Source organism: Chaetura pelagica, unplaced genomic scaffold (genome assembly GCF_000747805.2).
Source record: "Chaetura pelagica isolate M959 unplaced genomic scaffold, ChaPel_1.0 scaffold142, whole genome shotgun sequence".
NCBI classification, from domain to species: domain Eukaryota; kingdom Metazoa; phylum Chordata; class Aves; order Apodiformes; family Apodidae; genus Chaetura; species Chaetura pelagica.
Window position 1 is genome coordinate 9,865,015 of NW_009952973.1, and position 12,549 is coordinate 9,877,563.

The following is a 12,549-nucleotide window of genomic DNA, read 5'->3' on the forward strand; positions in this document are numbered from 1 at the left end:
GGAAAGAGGACTCAAATGCTCTTTGAGAAGAAGAAAGGGATTGATTTACGGTATAGTTATGTGTCCTGTATTTAGTAGCTGTCATTTTTTTATGTTAATTCTCAGCTTTCTGAAGTCACAGAATTTGGGTTATGCTCGAGAATGAACACCAAGTATTTAATTTGAACCTTTTCAGTTGGCCTTCCTTCTCTGCTGGAGTGTTGTCTAAAGAATAGAAACATGGGTTTGACAGAAGGAGGAGCTGCTGGCTTAATGTATTAGAAGTCAATTATGATGCTAGTTGCCAGAGAAACCACTGAGAGGTGAAGCTTCAGAGCTTGCTTCTGGGACATGTCAAAGATCTTACTCCATTCCTAGAAATAATTAAATTTCTTGGGTTTTGTGTGTAGAGCAGTGAATTTCACACTCTGTCATGAAATATGTATTCTTTTTAATTTACCCTCTGGACCAAAACATTGGCCTTGAAAGGAGTATTTGACTCAAAACATTTTAGCTAATGGAATCTTCTTTTCAGCATCTTTTTCCCTTACTGGAGATGATAAATCTTTTAGAGATAACTTGATATGAAAGGAGTGTTTTAAAATTGGTAAATTATATTTAAATTATGTTTAGTATCTTAAATTATATATGTCATTAATATTTAACGTAAAACATAAAAATTGATTGGTTTTTTGTAGGTCATACCTTAGTGAATTTTTCCCCCCCCTCACATAGCTGAAGTTGTGGTTTGGGTTGTTTTGGGTTTTTTTGTTGTTGTTGTTGGTTTTTTTAATGTGTGATTCAGCAATGGATTTTGCTGGCCCAAAGATAAACATTGAATTATATTTTTGCGAAGTCATGTATGCATAACTTTAAAAGTATGTTTCACTTAAAATACCTCCTCAGAGTCTTTACCATCAGGATAGACTAAACCAGTCTGGGACCCTGAGGCTCAGCAGAAGTAGTTCTCCCTGTTCTGTGACAGTTATCCAAACATAGCTTGAGGAGACCAGCTTTTGCAGTTGGACAAGTGGACAATGACAGTTCTTCCCTGAGGTTCAAATATGCAGTACTGACATGAATACAAAATCTATTGTTATTGCTGTGTTAGTTTAAACATCAACATACTCTTATCCCTTTGATTTACAAACACCATCAGAGCACTCTTATTTTGTAACTTAATTAAGTAATGACCTCCAGAGGGCAAGAACTATATGTAAAACTACAATATACCTCAATGGAAAGGAACAGGGTGCACTTTTCTCAAGGCCGAACAGATGCTTAAAAAACAAGTGGAATTAACTGAGACATGGGAACCTAAATGTAATCTATGTCAGTACACCAGCCTCTCTCTTGCTGTCTCATTCTTGCTCTGAATGTCTTTTTGGCAAGGATTGTTAGAGGGAAAACATAATGGCAATTTGAGTTTGCTATGTTTTCCCAGGCTAACTAACAATGTCAGCATTCATTTGCTACTGCTTGTGGTGTAGATCATCTCTAGAGGGTAGTCAGGGAGCTTGCTCAGAGCTGAAGCTTTTTGAGGGTTGATTCTTCCTATTGATATTCCTGTTACTATTTACAGCATAACGATTCTTAAAAATGCAGAAAGATTTGAATCACTAGAACACTGGAAGTGTGTGCAATCATAATGTTTTGTGACATTAAATACTGGCAATAATGGAAACCAGATTAATCTTGTTTATATAAGGTGTCACACTAACATCTTGTATAATATGACATTATCTTCTCCTAGCCCATCATTTTTTTACGATGATATAATCCTTAACACACTAGAAGCTTGTTTTTCTCCTTTGTAAAAAAAACCCAAAGCAAAAACAACAAAAAAACAACCAAATCCCCAAAATCCAAAACAAAATTAAGTTGGTTTTGCCCACATATTTTAGAATAAAAGACTAACAACTGAAGTTTCCATATTTTTTACTAAAAGTCCAGTTAGCTTGATAGCTTTCCTCTGACAGCCTTCAAAACATGGATGCTTTAGCTGAAGGGTTAGATAATGGTACTTTGAGTACTCTCTCAGCCTTCATCTATTTCTAAACAAACAAAATTTGTATGTGTCTAGCCCCCTCACTGTGAATGCATTCTCTCAGCAATTATTCAGCCTCTTCTTGAAGCTCATGCAAACTTTCAGTGCACAATAAACTTTGACAAGAAGTATCACAGCTATGTGATCTGATGCATGAAAAATTGCTTCATTACTTCTTTTGCATCTGTCTCCTGTTACCTTAAATTGATTCCTCAAGGTTTTTGTATAGAAGAGAAGATGAATAGCATTTCCAGTCCTTCCTCTCCATCCTCATTTTGTATTTCTTTTGACCTATAGCTTATTTTCCCTCATTTAATTCTTAGGACTGAAATCTGAAAGTTATTCTTTGTAAAGAGTTTGTTCCAAGGCCTTTTTTTCATCCTTGTTCTTCTCTGAAGCTTTTTCCGTTTTGCTACATCCATTCTGAGATGAGGGTGGAAACCTTGTAGAGGTCAAAATTAGAAAAGTATTATCATCCTTATTTTCTCCTCTAAATTTTTCTCATCCTGAGAACTTCCCCTTGAGTGTTAATAGTCTTCTGTGTACCCATGAGTAGACGCGTTTCCCAAGATGTTTTTTGTTGTTTGCCTTTGAATCAGTGCTGGTTTAATGCACAGTCCCTGCATTTCCTAAGCTTTTACAACCCTTGATCTTCTCTCATATTTGCTACTTATTTGTTTTCTTGCCTTTTCTTAGAGCGAGCTGAAAGAGTATCAGCCAAATACCATTTAGCATATAAAGTATAAAAATTAAGCTACTTCTCTATTTCTACTAAGATACAGCAGACACATACATCCAAGTTTTTACCTTTTATTATTCTTCCTCATATAAGCATCTCATGGTATTTTAATACTCCTACAAAAACAGTTTTTTGATTAATTGCCTGGGTTTATGTGAGTGGCATAGTAATAAACTGAGTATGTATCACCAACTTGTGATAAGTTAAGAGTTCATGATGGGAGCCAGAAACAGCACAAAAAGAATTAAATCCCATGGCTAAGGAGAATGATTTCTATTTCGATGCACAAAAATAAGTCATTCATTTGACAATAGAGTATGCTCCCATGGGCTGCAAAATACTGCAAGTCCTTCCACAATTCTGTGGGAAAGATGTGAACTCACAGTGGCAAATCTGCTAACTGAGGAACACATTTCAAGTGAGACTGTGGAGCATTTGATGTGCTAAAGAACTTCATGTGTTCATTCATGTCTGAATGGACAGTCAAAACCCCCATCTCATCAACAGAACTGAGCTAAAAAGACCAAGAGGATAGTTAAAACTGTTTCTTAGACATCTTGTTATAAGGAGACATATAGCTTTGGAAATTTTTTTTTACACATTTTATGCAAAACACATCTTGAGTTATGTTAGTGTTCAGCCAGTAACTAGATGACCACAAGCCTTTCAAACTTCTGGCATAACTAAATTCGTACATGCAAATACGAGCTATAACTGTTACTTTTACACCCTCAAGTAAGAAGAAAAGTAAAAGAGCTCAGGACTATTCCTGTAAAGGAATTTAAAAAAAAAGAACAAAAAACAAAACAAAACAAAAAAACCCGAAGCTCTGGCTTGTCAAAAAGTATGTGAGAACCATCACACTCTGCTTGAGGAAAAAACCCGAAAGTGATAGAAGGTCTGGACTGGTTTTCTCTGGGATAGATTTAATTTTATTCATAGTAGCTTGGTTGATACTAGGTTTTGGATTTGGGACCACAACAGTGCTGATAACACAAAGAAGTTTTAGAAAAGGTCTTTTTTTTTTATGACAACATTTACAATAAAAAACAGGTCAAATGTTACTAGGTGTTCTGTGACTTTTTTAGCTGTCTCACTTCTTATATAAGCTACTGTGTTTGCTTCAGCTGGAGTTAATTTTCTTCATAGTAAGTGGCATGGGGGCTATCTTTTGGATTTGTGTTGAAAACAGTGGCAATAATACAGAGGAGTCTGTGTTACTACTGAGCAGTGCTTACACAGAGTCAAGGTCCTTTCTTCTTCTCACACCACCCCACCAGAAAGTAGGCTGGGGACACAAAAGAAGCTGGGAGGGGACACAGCTCGGACAGCTGACCCCAGATGATCAAGGGGATATTCCATACCATGTGATATTATGCTCAGTTTTAATCTGGAGGAAGAAGCAGTAAGTGGGAGATATTTTTGTCCTCCCAAGTAACCATTATATATGGAATAGCCTGGCCTTCCTGGAGATGGCTGAACACCTGCCTGCTGATGGGAAGTAGTGAAGGAATTCCTTGTTTGGCCTTGCTTATGCACATGGCTTCTGCTTTGCCTATTAAACTGTTTTTATACCAACCCGTTAATTTTCTCAGTTATATCCTTTAATTCTGTCTCCCATATCACTGCGGTGGTGTAAGCAAGTGTATATGTGGGGCTTTACACCTGCTCGGGCTAAACCATGACAATGGTTTCAACATTTTTTATGTATTTAGCATTATCTTGCATTTTAAAGTTGCAAAATTATATAAACTAAATAACTCAATTTTTGAAAGTACACAGGAATTTAAAAATACTTGATAATATGCATAACAAAAAAGGGAATGAAACAAATTAAAATGAAAATTAGTAAAATTTGGAGATGAACATGTTCTAATTAAAATAAAGCTAAAATGTTCTTTTCATACCCAGTTTCAGAAAGACAGAAAACTTTCTAAAATACTTGGATCTTTTAATTATTTTTTATCTAAGTGTTCAGATTCTAAAAGTTTTTTGTTTTGATGAAAAAAAAAACCCCTAGAAACCAAAACAAACCAAGTGTTTTTTGAGTATTTAAGTTATCATATTCATCATATTAGGTAGTTCTGGAAAATAATTTGGTTCTCTTTACATGCCAGATCTCCTCACCAACTAACAGAAACCACATGTATGCAGAAAGTATTTCAGTCACCAAGATAATTTTCAATACTTGTTGACCTATGTTGACACTCTTGTAACTATTGTAACTATTCTTGTGCAGCAAACCTCTCTATTATTAAACACACATTCTAGTTAAAATAGGTCAGAACAAATTCACTGTCAGGAACCCTTCAAAGCCTAGATTTGTTTTCAGAAATAGAGAGTACAATTTCAAATTTCCTCCCACCCCCCTTTTTAAAAAATATTTGAAACAGTTGCATTTCCATAATATTAAAATAATATATCCTGGAAATTATTTAAAATCAAACTAATAAATTGAAAATCATGTAAAATATTTGGTAAAAAATAATAAGTTCATGTTATTGCAAACACTGCCTTATTATTTTCATTATGGTTTTGTGGGAGTTATTTTTTAAAAGGAATTATTTTTCAAAGTTTCTCTTTCTTATTCACTCCAATACATTTGAATGAAAAAAAAAAAAAAAGGAGAAACAACAAAAAATCAAGAAAAACCAAACCCAAATGATTGGGTGGGGAAAAGCAGTGGGTGTTTGAGCACTGGATGAGGAAAAGAAGGTCAGAGGAAATTAGACTGAGGGATGTTATTGCTAGGATGATTGCTTATGCAGACTCCCCACCTGGACATGGTACAAATTAAGAAATCGATTGTGTCCTCTGAAGAATGGGGTGGAAACATATGGAGTAACTTTGATGGTAGCAAACCAGAAGACAATTACTTGTTTCTCTCAGATTCCTCTAAATATGAAGCTAAATCCATTGCTAAAGCAGAATACATTCTGAATTCAGTTGGTTCTTCACAATAATCGGTATAACTATTAATAGATACAAGAACATAAACTGTCTACGACAATTGGTGTAGTCAGCAAGATGCAAAGAAATGGAAGTGGGGATAGTAGATAGGGATGGTGAAATGTAGGATATCTCCCTTCACTTAATCAGAAGGCTCTTGCATGTACTGCATTAGTCTAATTTTCCTAGCTATGGAAGCTGGAAAAGAAGGATAACTAGTTTCACCCACATTTTCCTACAACGGTCCCTGTTAGCTAGCTTATTGTTGATGAATGTACTTTGCTGGATTTACTGTGGGATTCTAAGTCACTTTACCTTTCTTCTGCCTACCAGAGAAATTGTTTCAAGCAGCTCTAAATGGAATTTTGATAAGTGAACTTAATTTGGTGTTTTTAATCAATTATGTGAAAAAAGATCTTTATTAATATAATTTTAATATAATTTTGCTTTTTTTTTTGTCATATGTTTAATTATGTTTCATCACAATTTAAAGATGAGAAGCCAAGTTCTTGAACATCGAAAAGAACTTTCCTTAGGTTACAGTGCAAAATAAAGAAATTCTTACTCAGAAATTGGATGACATTTTAGCGAAGGTGCTATCTGAATGTACTATAAAGAAAAGATAGTTCACACCTCACTGCACGCCAGGAATGGACACTCCCTGCATGGCTCTGGAAGGCCCCAAACATGCAGAGAACAAAGTGCAACACCTTACGGTAGATTTAACACACCTGTTTGGCCTGTTCATACAGGCATCACGTGTGAATGTACTGGGTCATTGACCTGCAGCCTCAAGAGACCATGGTTTGAGCCTGTTTGGGGATTTTTCTATGATCACGCCCTTAAGCAGACAATGCAAAAATGTTTGTATTTTCATTACTAAGAAGGTATTTTGTGTGCATGTATGTGTACAAACTTGTTGGAAATGAAAAATGTGTGAGATTTGTGCATTCGACATTTAAAGAATTATTTCAACTCTAGCATATTTCAGTAGGCAATCACACAGGCAAGTTCAAAAATGAAAGGTTTTCTTGAACAGTTTGACTGAAATTGAAGGAATCTCTGTGGCTTTTTCACTTGATCTCGTTCTAGGGAATTTTGATTTTATCTTCAAATGGTTTCTTTCAAATCTGTTAGCAAAGTGTGAACCTGAACTTCTGAGGGCACCGCTTTTCGGAGGAAATTTGAAGGTGGTGGGCTGTGCTATTTGTTAACTAGCTACGACTTTTCAGGCAAGTAACAACTTGCTATTTTAACCTGGAGACATACAGTTTGCTGGTTTAGAAATATATTATGAAAAGGCTCCTGAAAAAGGATTCATTACTTGAGTTCATGTTATATTTGAAGTTGTGAAATAACTTTGGACATACAGCATACTCTAACATGATCTCAGATATATATGGGTCCGTTTATATTGCTTTCATAATTTTATACCTTTCTTACCTTTTGATTAGCAAGGAAAAAGTTTTTTTTCTAATTTTTAAAAATCAAAGGGTTCTTTTGGTCATATTTTTCATAAAATAGCTTGTGTGACTTGCATCCTTTGGGAGAGATAATACAGTCATGCAATTGTTTGGTGTGTGATGATCTTAAATATTTCATAAGCATTATTCTCTATGTTTAGTTGTCAAGGCTTTGACTTACTGTGTCAATTCATTGCTGGCAGCCTACTTGAAATTGAATGTCAAAAGGCTTCTTGCAGTGCTTCAGAATGTATCCTTTTGCTGGCTTTGCTCTAAGATTCAGGTGAGCACTAAGAAATGTGGAAAAAAAAGTAAATGGACTAGGTAAATTTCTGAAAGAATTGCCAAAACCTTGAAATTATTCCAATTCCTTGGCTTGATACTTTTACTCATCATTAAGATTTTGCACAAGTAAGTATACTAACTTTTATGGTCATGCCTTAAAAATCTTTTTCATTGCTCTAGAAGATTCTTAGTATGCTGTTTTTTTCTAGTGAAAAAGAATGCGTCTTTCTTTTTTCTCTATGCAGTATAATTTGTTTTTCAAGAGTTGAAAGTCTCTACAATAAATCTAAAAACTATACCAAACATCTACTGTGCCATGAAAAGAAGTTCTTTTCTTAAGGTATATTAAAATTCTTGGTTTGACACAGTAGTTTACTAATAAATCATGATAGAACACCTTGTTCTAATTTTTACATCGTTCAGAAATATTGTATTTCACTGCATAGGTTTCATGAGAAATGTTAGCCTATTTCAGAAAAAGAATTTTACTTTATGCAAGAAGTTCAAATGTAAATGTGTACACTATTTATGGAAAATACAAAAGGATGTAAATAACACACCTTGGTATTATGCAGTGCCTTGGTTTATACTTTTTTGCCAAATGTCAAGATTTTTAAAATCTCCATTGATCATTGATTAACTTTTTGATCTGTTGGTTGATGTTTCTGTTTGGTTTGTTGTTTGGGTTTTTTTACACTTTATTTTAAATTCAGTTTCCATTAATTGATTTATATATTTTTTTTAGCAGAGCTTGATGGCTTCACAGGGAGCTCAGACACGTGACAACATCCCTCTTGAGACTGATTAATGCAACCTGATATTATTTTCAGGTTAGTATATCTGATCTTTGTTATGGTGATATATGTAATCTATTTAACTGTTCCAACTGCACAGAGACTAGAATAAATGAATATGCCTGTGCAGGGCTGACAAATATTTAGACAATTTTTCTTATTTATTTAGTTTGCCAAGATAAATTTAAAAACATTTTTTTATTCCCTGCAAAACTATTCAATTCACATTGAAAAGTTCAGAAATAATTATATATATTATATATATATAAATATGTATATTAATTTTAAAATTGTTCTGGTGATATCCTGAAGTTCTGTGGCTACAAGAAAATAATTTAATTTCTGGAAAAATCACACACACTTTAGCTGCACCAATGTGCTCTTTTAATTCTTACTAATGCAGTTTGCTTCCATCCACTACAGAAAATAAAGCACTATGCATTAAGAAGCAGACAGATACATCCTGTTTCAGAAATTAATTGATTAGAATAAATCAAAGCGGAAGGAAAGACTGCCAAGTAGTTTATTTTCAGAATATATAACTGATATGACTACTGGATTTTTAAAAAACGGTTTGTATAAAACTTGCATAAATTGTCCACCTGGTTTAATTTTTTTTACCTTAGATTGTATGAGGTAAGAAAACAAGCTTTTAAAGGTGAGTTATCTTCCATGAGCAGAACAGAGAGTATTTTGGCTGATTATGGATTTCCATCTCTGCCATATCTGGTACTTAACCACAAATTCATGAAATGTGAGCACAAAATAAGTAGAAACAGCTCACTCTGACTGAAAGTGCTGTGGAGTATCTTACATCTTATCATATTTTCTATTTTTCAGGCATTAGGCTGCCCAGGGAAGTGTTTGAGTCACCAATATCTCTGGAGATATTTAAAAAATATGTAAATATGGTACTTAGGGACATGGTTTAGTGGTGGACTTGGCAGTGCTATGTAAACAGTAGGACTTGATGATCTTAACAGTCGACCTCAATGATCCTAAGGTCTTTTCCAACCAAAATTATTCTGTGAAGATCCCATGGTAAGATGGCTCTATTTTGTCAACTTTTGTTAATCCATAGACTTAGTATGACTCCACTCTCTCATTTTCTGTATTAGCCAGTAAAGGTGTAGAGAACCATGCTGCAGCCTTTGTGAGAAGTGTTTTAAAAACAAACATGAACAGTGAAAGCAAATTTGTGTTCAGAAAGAAGAGCTCATGTATTGGAGAGTTAAACAACAGTAATTGGTATAAAATTAATTACTGTCTTTAATTATATGCAAATATTTCAGTACTAAATACAGTAGAATGCTAAAACCACTGTAGATTACTAAAATAAACTTAAAAAAAAAAAAGCAGCTGAGCTCCAAGTACAAAGTAGCAGTGGGATTCCAAAGAGGGAATTCTCTACTATTTACATTTTAAACTTTTGCAGCCTGAAAAGTGACTGGAATTCTTGGAAAACTGAAGAAAAAGAAATGAGGAAGCATTTTAAGTAAAAAAAATTCTTCTACCTTTATATGCCTCTTTATGTTCATGGGTGAATTTGTCTTCTGCACCTATTAGATTTCTGCTCTGCTTCTTACTGCATCAGGCTCTTTACAATTATTTTCTCTATGGATTCTGAGCCAGCAAAGTCCTGAGACTCATCCTGTCTTTTTTCTTAGATGCTGTATATTGTTTCTGATCTCTGATGTCTTATAGGATTTTAAAATAAATATGTGGGTAACTAGCATTTCTAGATAGAACTGTCCTGTAGTCAGAAATCTTACAGTTGTATGTTCATATATCTTTCCATGCCTGGTATTCTTGACTAAGTTATTATGGAATGTGCTTCTATTGAAGATAACTCAATTTTCAGCAATACCTGAGTAGATGTACTAATTCCATAAATATGAAATGCAATGTATAGAATAAAATCTCAGTACTGCAGTGATTGGTGGGCTTGGCAGTGTTAATTTTGTCATTGGACTTTATGATTTTAAGCATCCTTTACAACCTGAGGAATTCAGTGCTTATTCCTATCAAGGTACAATTGCACCTGAATTTAGAAACTTCTTAAGTTCTTTTGGTTTTGTCTGTAACTACAAGAGCTTCACTCACTCCAGGGATTGAAGCAAGGAAAAAAAAGTCAGATACGGTTGACCTTAAAAGCATGCTAATTTAAATTTTAAAATCCTTTTACCTAACAGTAGATAAAAAACAAATTTTCATGAAAGTTTACTGAGAAGGAGGCAGCTGCCATTAGATTCCATGCCCTTTCCTGAGCTGTAACCATTCTATGATGTTAAAAAGCACATTAGCAACATATTCTTTCATTTTATAAAAAGACCTTGACATAATACGTAGTACTGGGCTGCTTGCATACATTGTTTAAAGAGTACTGACATGTCTTCCCATTTACCATGCACTCAGATGAGTACAGGTAATGCAGTAAACATGGAAATAGGTGAATTTGATATTTACCTAGGTCTTGGATTGTTTGCAATAGTAGCATTCTAATTTTGTTCTGTGCTTACTTGTCTGAAAGAAATATTACAGAATCTCAGAATACTTGAGGTATGAAGTGACCTCTTGAGACCGTGTAATCCCATCCCTTTTTCCCAAGCAAGGACACCTTGACTGATTTGCTCAGGGGTGTGCCCTGTTGGCTTTTTAATATCAGAAAGGGAGAGTAATCTAACACTGGCACCAGATTCTGCCTCCAGAAATCTTCTAAAACACTTGAAAGAGAACAATAATTATAAATTTTGTATTCAATCTACTAACTCTGGAAGTCTAAATTAACTATGGGTTGGTTTCATAATACATATAAGAGTGTTACCAGTACTTACTGATCCAAGAAGTGAGCCAGAAGTTTCTATCCTTAAAGTATCTCTTGCTTTAGTGAAGGCAAAGGAGCTAGAATTAGGTGCCAAACCAGCTATTTATTTCTGAAAAAAATTAGTTGACATCTGGCATAAGTAGTTCTGCCTCTTAAAGTCAATCTAATGGTTGTTACTCAAAGTAAAGAATAAAATCCAAAGTCTTTAATAAGCTTGGTGACTTTTTGCAAAATACTCAGGTTGTTATTGAATTATTAACGTGAATTTTAAGGGCTTACTGTTATTCAAGAACATGTTATTAACTTTCATTCTGTGTTTCTAAGTACTAAAACTCCAAATTAATTTTACTTTCATGCACTGTTAAAATATGCAATAAAAGAAAAATACTGATATAAATATTATTTTGCAACATCTAATCAGGGTCGCATTGCTTGGAGAAAAAAAAATAATTCCCACCCCTTTCTGAATTCTTTGAGCTTCTCTTTCCTGTTTTCTTCATGTCTTTTGTTGATTTTACATGTTGCTTGCCATTCTGCATTTATTGTTTTCACAATAGCTCAGCTTTTCTGTCAGTTTACTAGAACACTAAGAATTTAGAATACTTCATGTTTTATCCTCATTATATATTCATCATACTAGACCTTCTGACATAGCAAACTCTCTTATGAAGCTACCAGAAATCATACCATGTTAGAGCTTTTTCCACTGAAGATCAAAGTGGCTGAGCAAGGAGATCTAAGATTAAGTCACATCCTATGTTTCAGCTTTTTTTCTGCAGAAGATTTTCCCTTCCTCTGTCTCACTTAGTGTTTCAACCTGCAGTGAATTCAGGGTTTTTTTATTTTAATTCTTGAGCACTCTAGGTACTCTCTAACCAGTAGAACAGTCCTGCTACAGCTTCTCTAACTCTCAAGCTAAGATGAGTATGTTAATTTGGGTCCCTCTTAGTTATAAAATGTAGGTTCATCTCGCAGACAGCAGCTGAGTCCTTGTTAAAGCACCCTTGAATACAACCCTGAGCAGCAATGTTTGGGAAGACAAAGGCTTTGCCTTAGTGGCCTTCATCTCTACTCCAGCATCAGTGAAGGAGAACATGCCAGATGAACAGCTATCTGCAAAGAAGCTTGAAAATCCCTTGCAGCATAAGTCTCATTTCTGCATCCAGCTGGACAGAGCCTGGATTAACCAGGTTGTGCACCGCCTGGAATGGTCCTGCAGACTGGGTTTGTGGAAATAAAAAAACTTTATTCCTTTGCCTTCACCACAGCTCTGGCACTGATTTCAGAGTCACTTGGAGTAGTTAGGAAACCTAGAACACCTCTGCTTTACCAAGCTTTCCTCCTGCTTCATCATCTTCAGATTCTTGGATACAAAGGTAAAATTCGGGGATGGACCAGATTTAAAAAAAAAAAAAAAAAAGCACTAAAGGAAAGATGTAATGTTTAAAGTACCAGGAAATTGTTATACA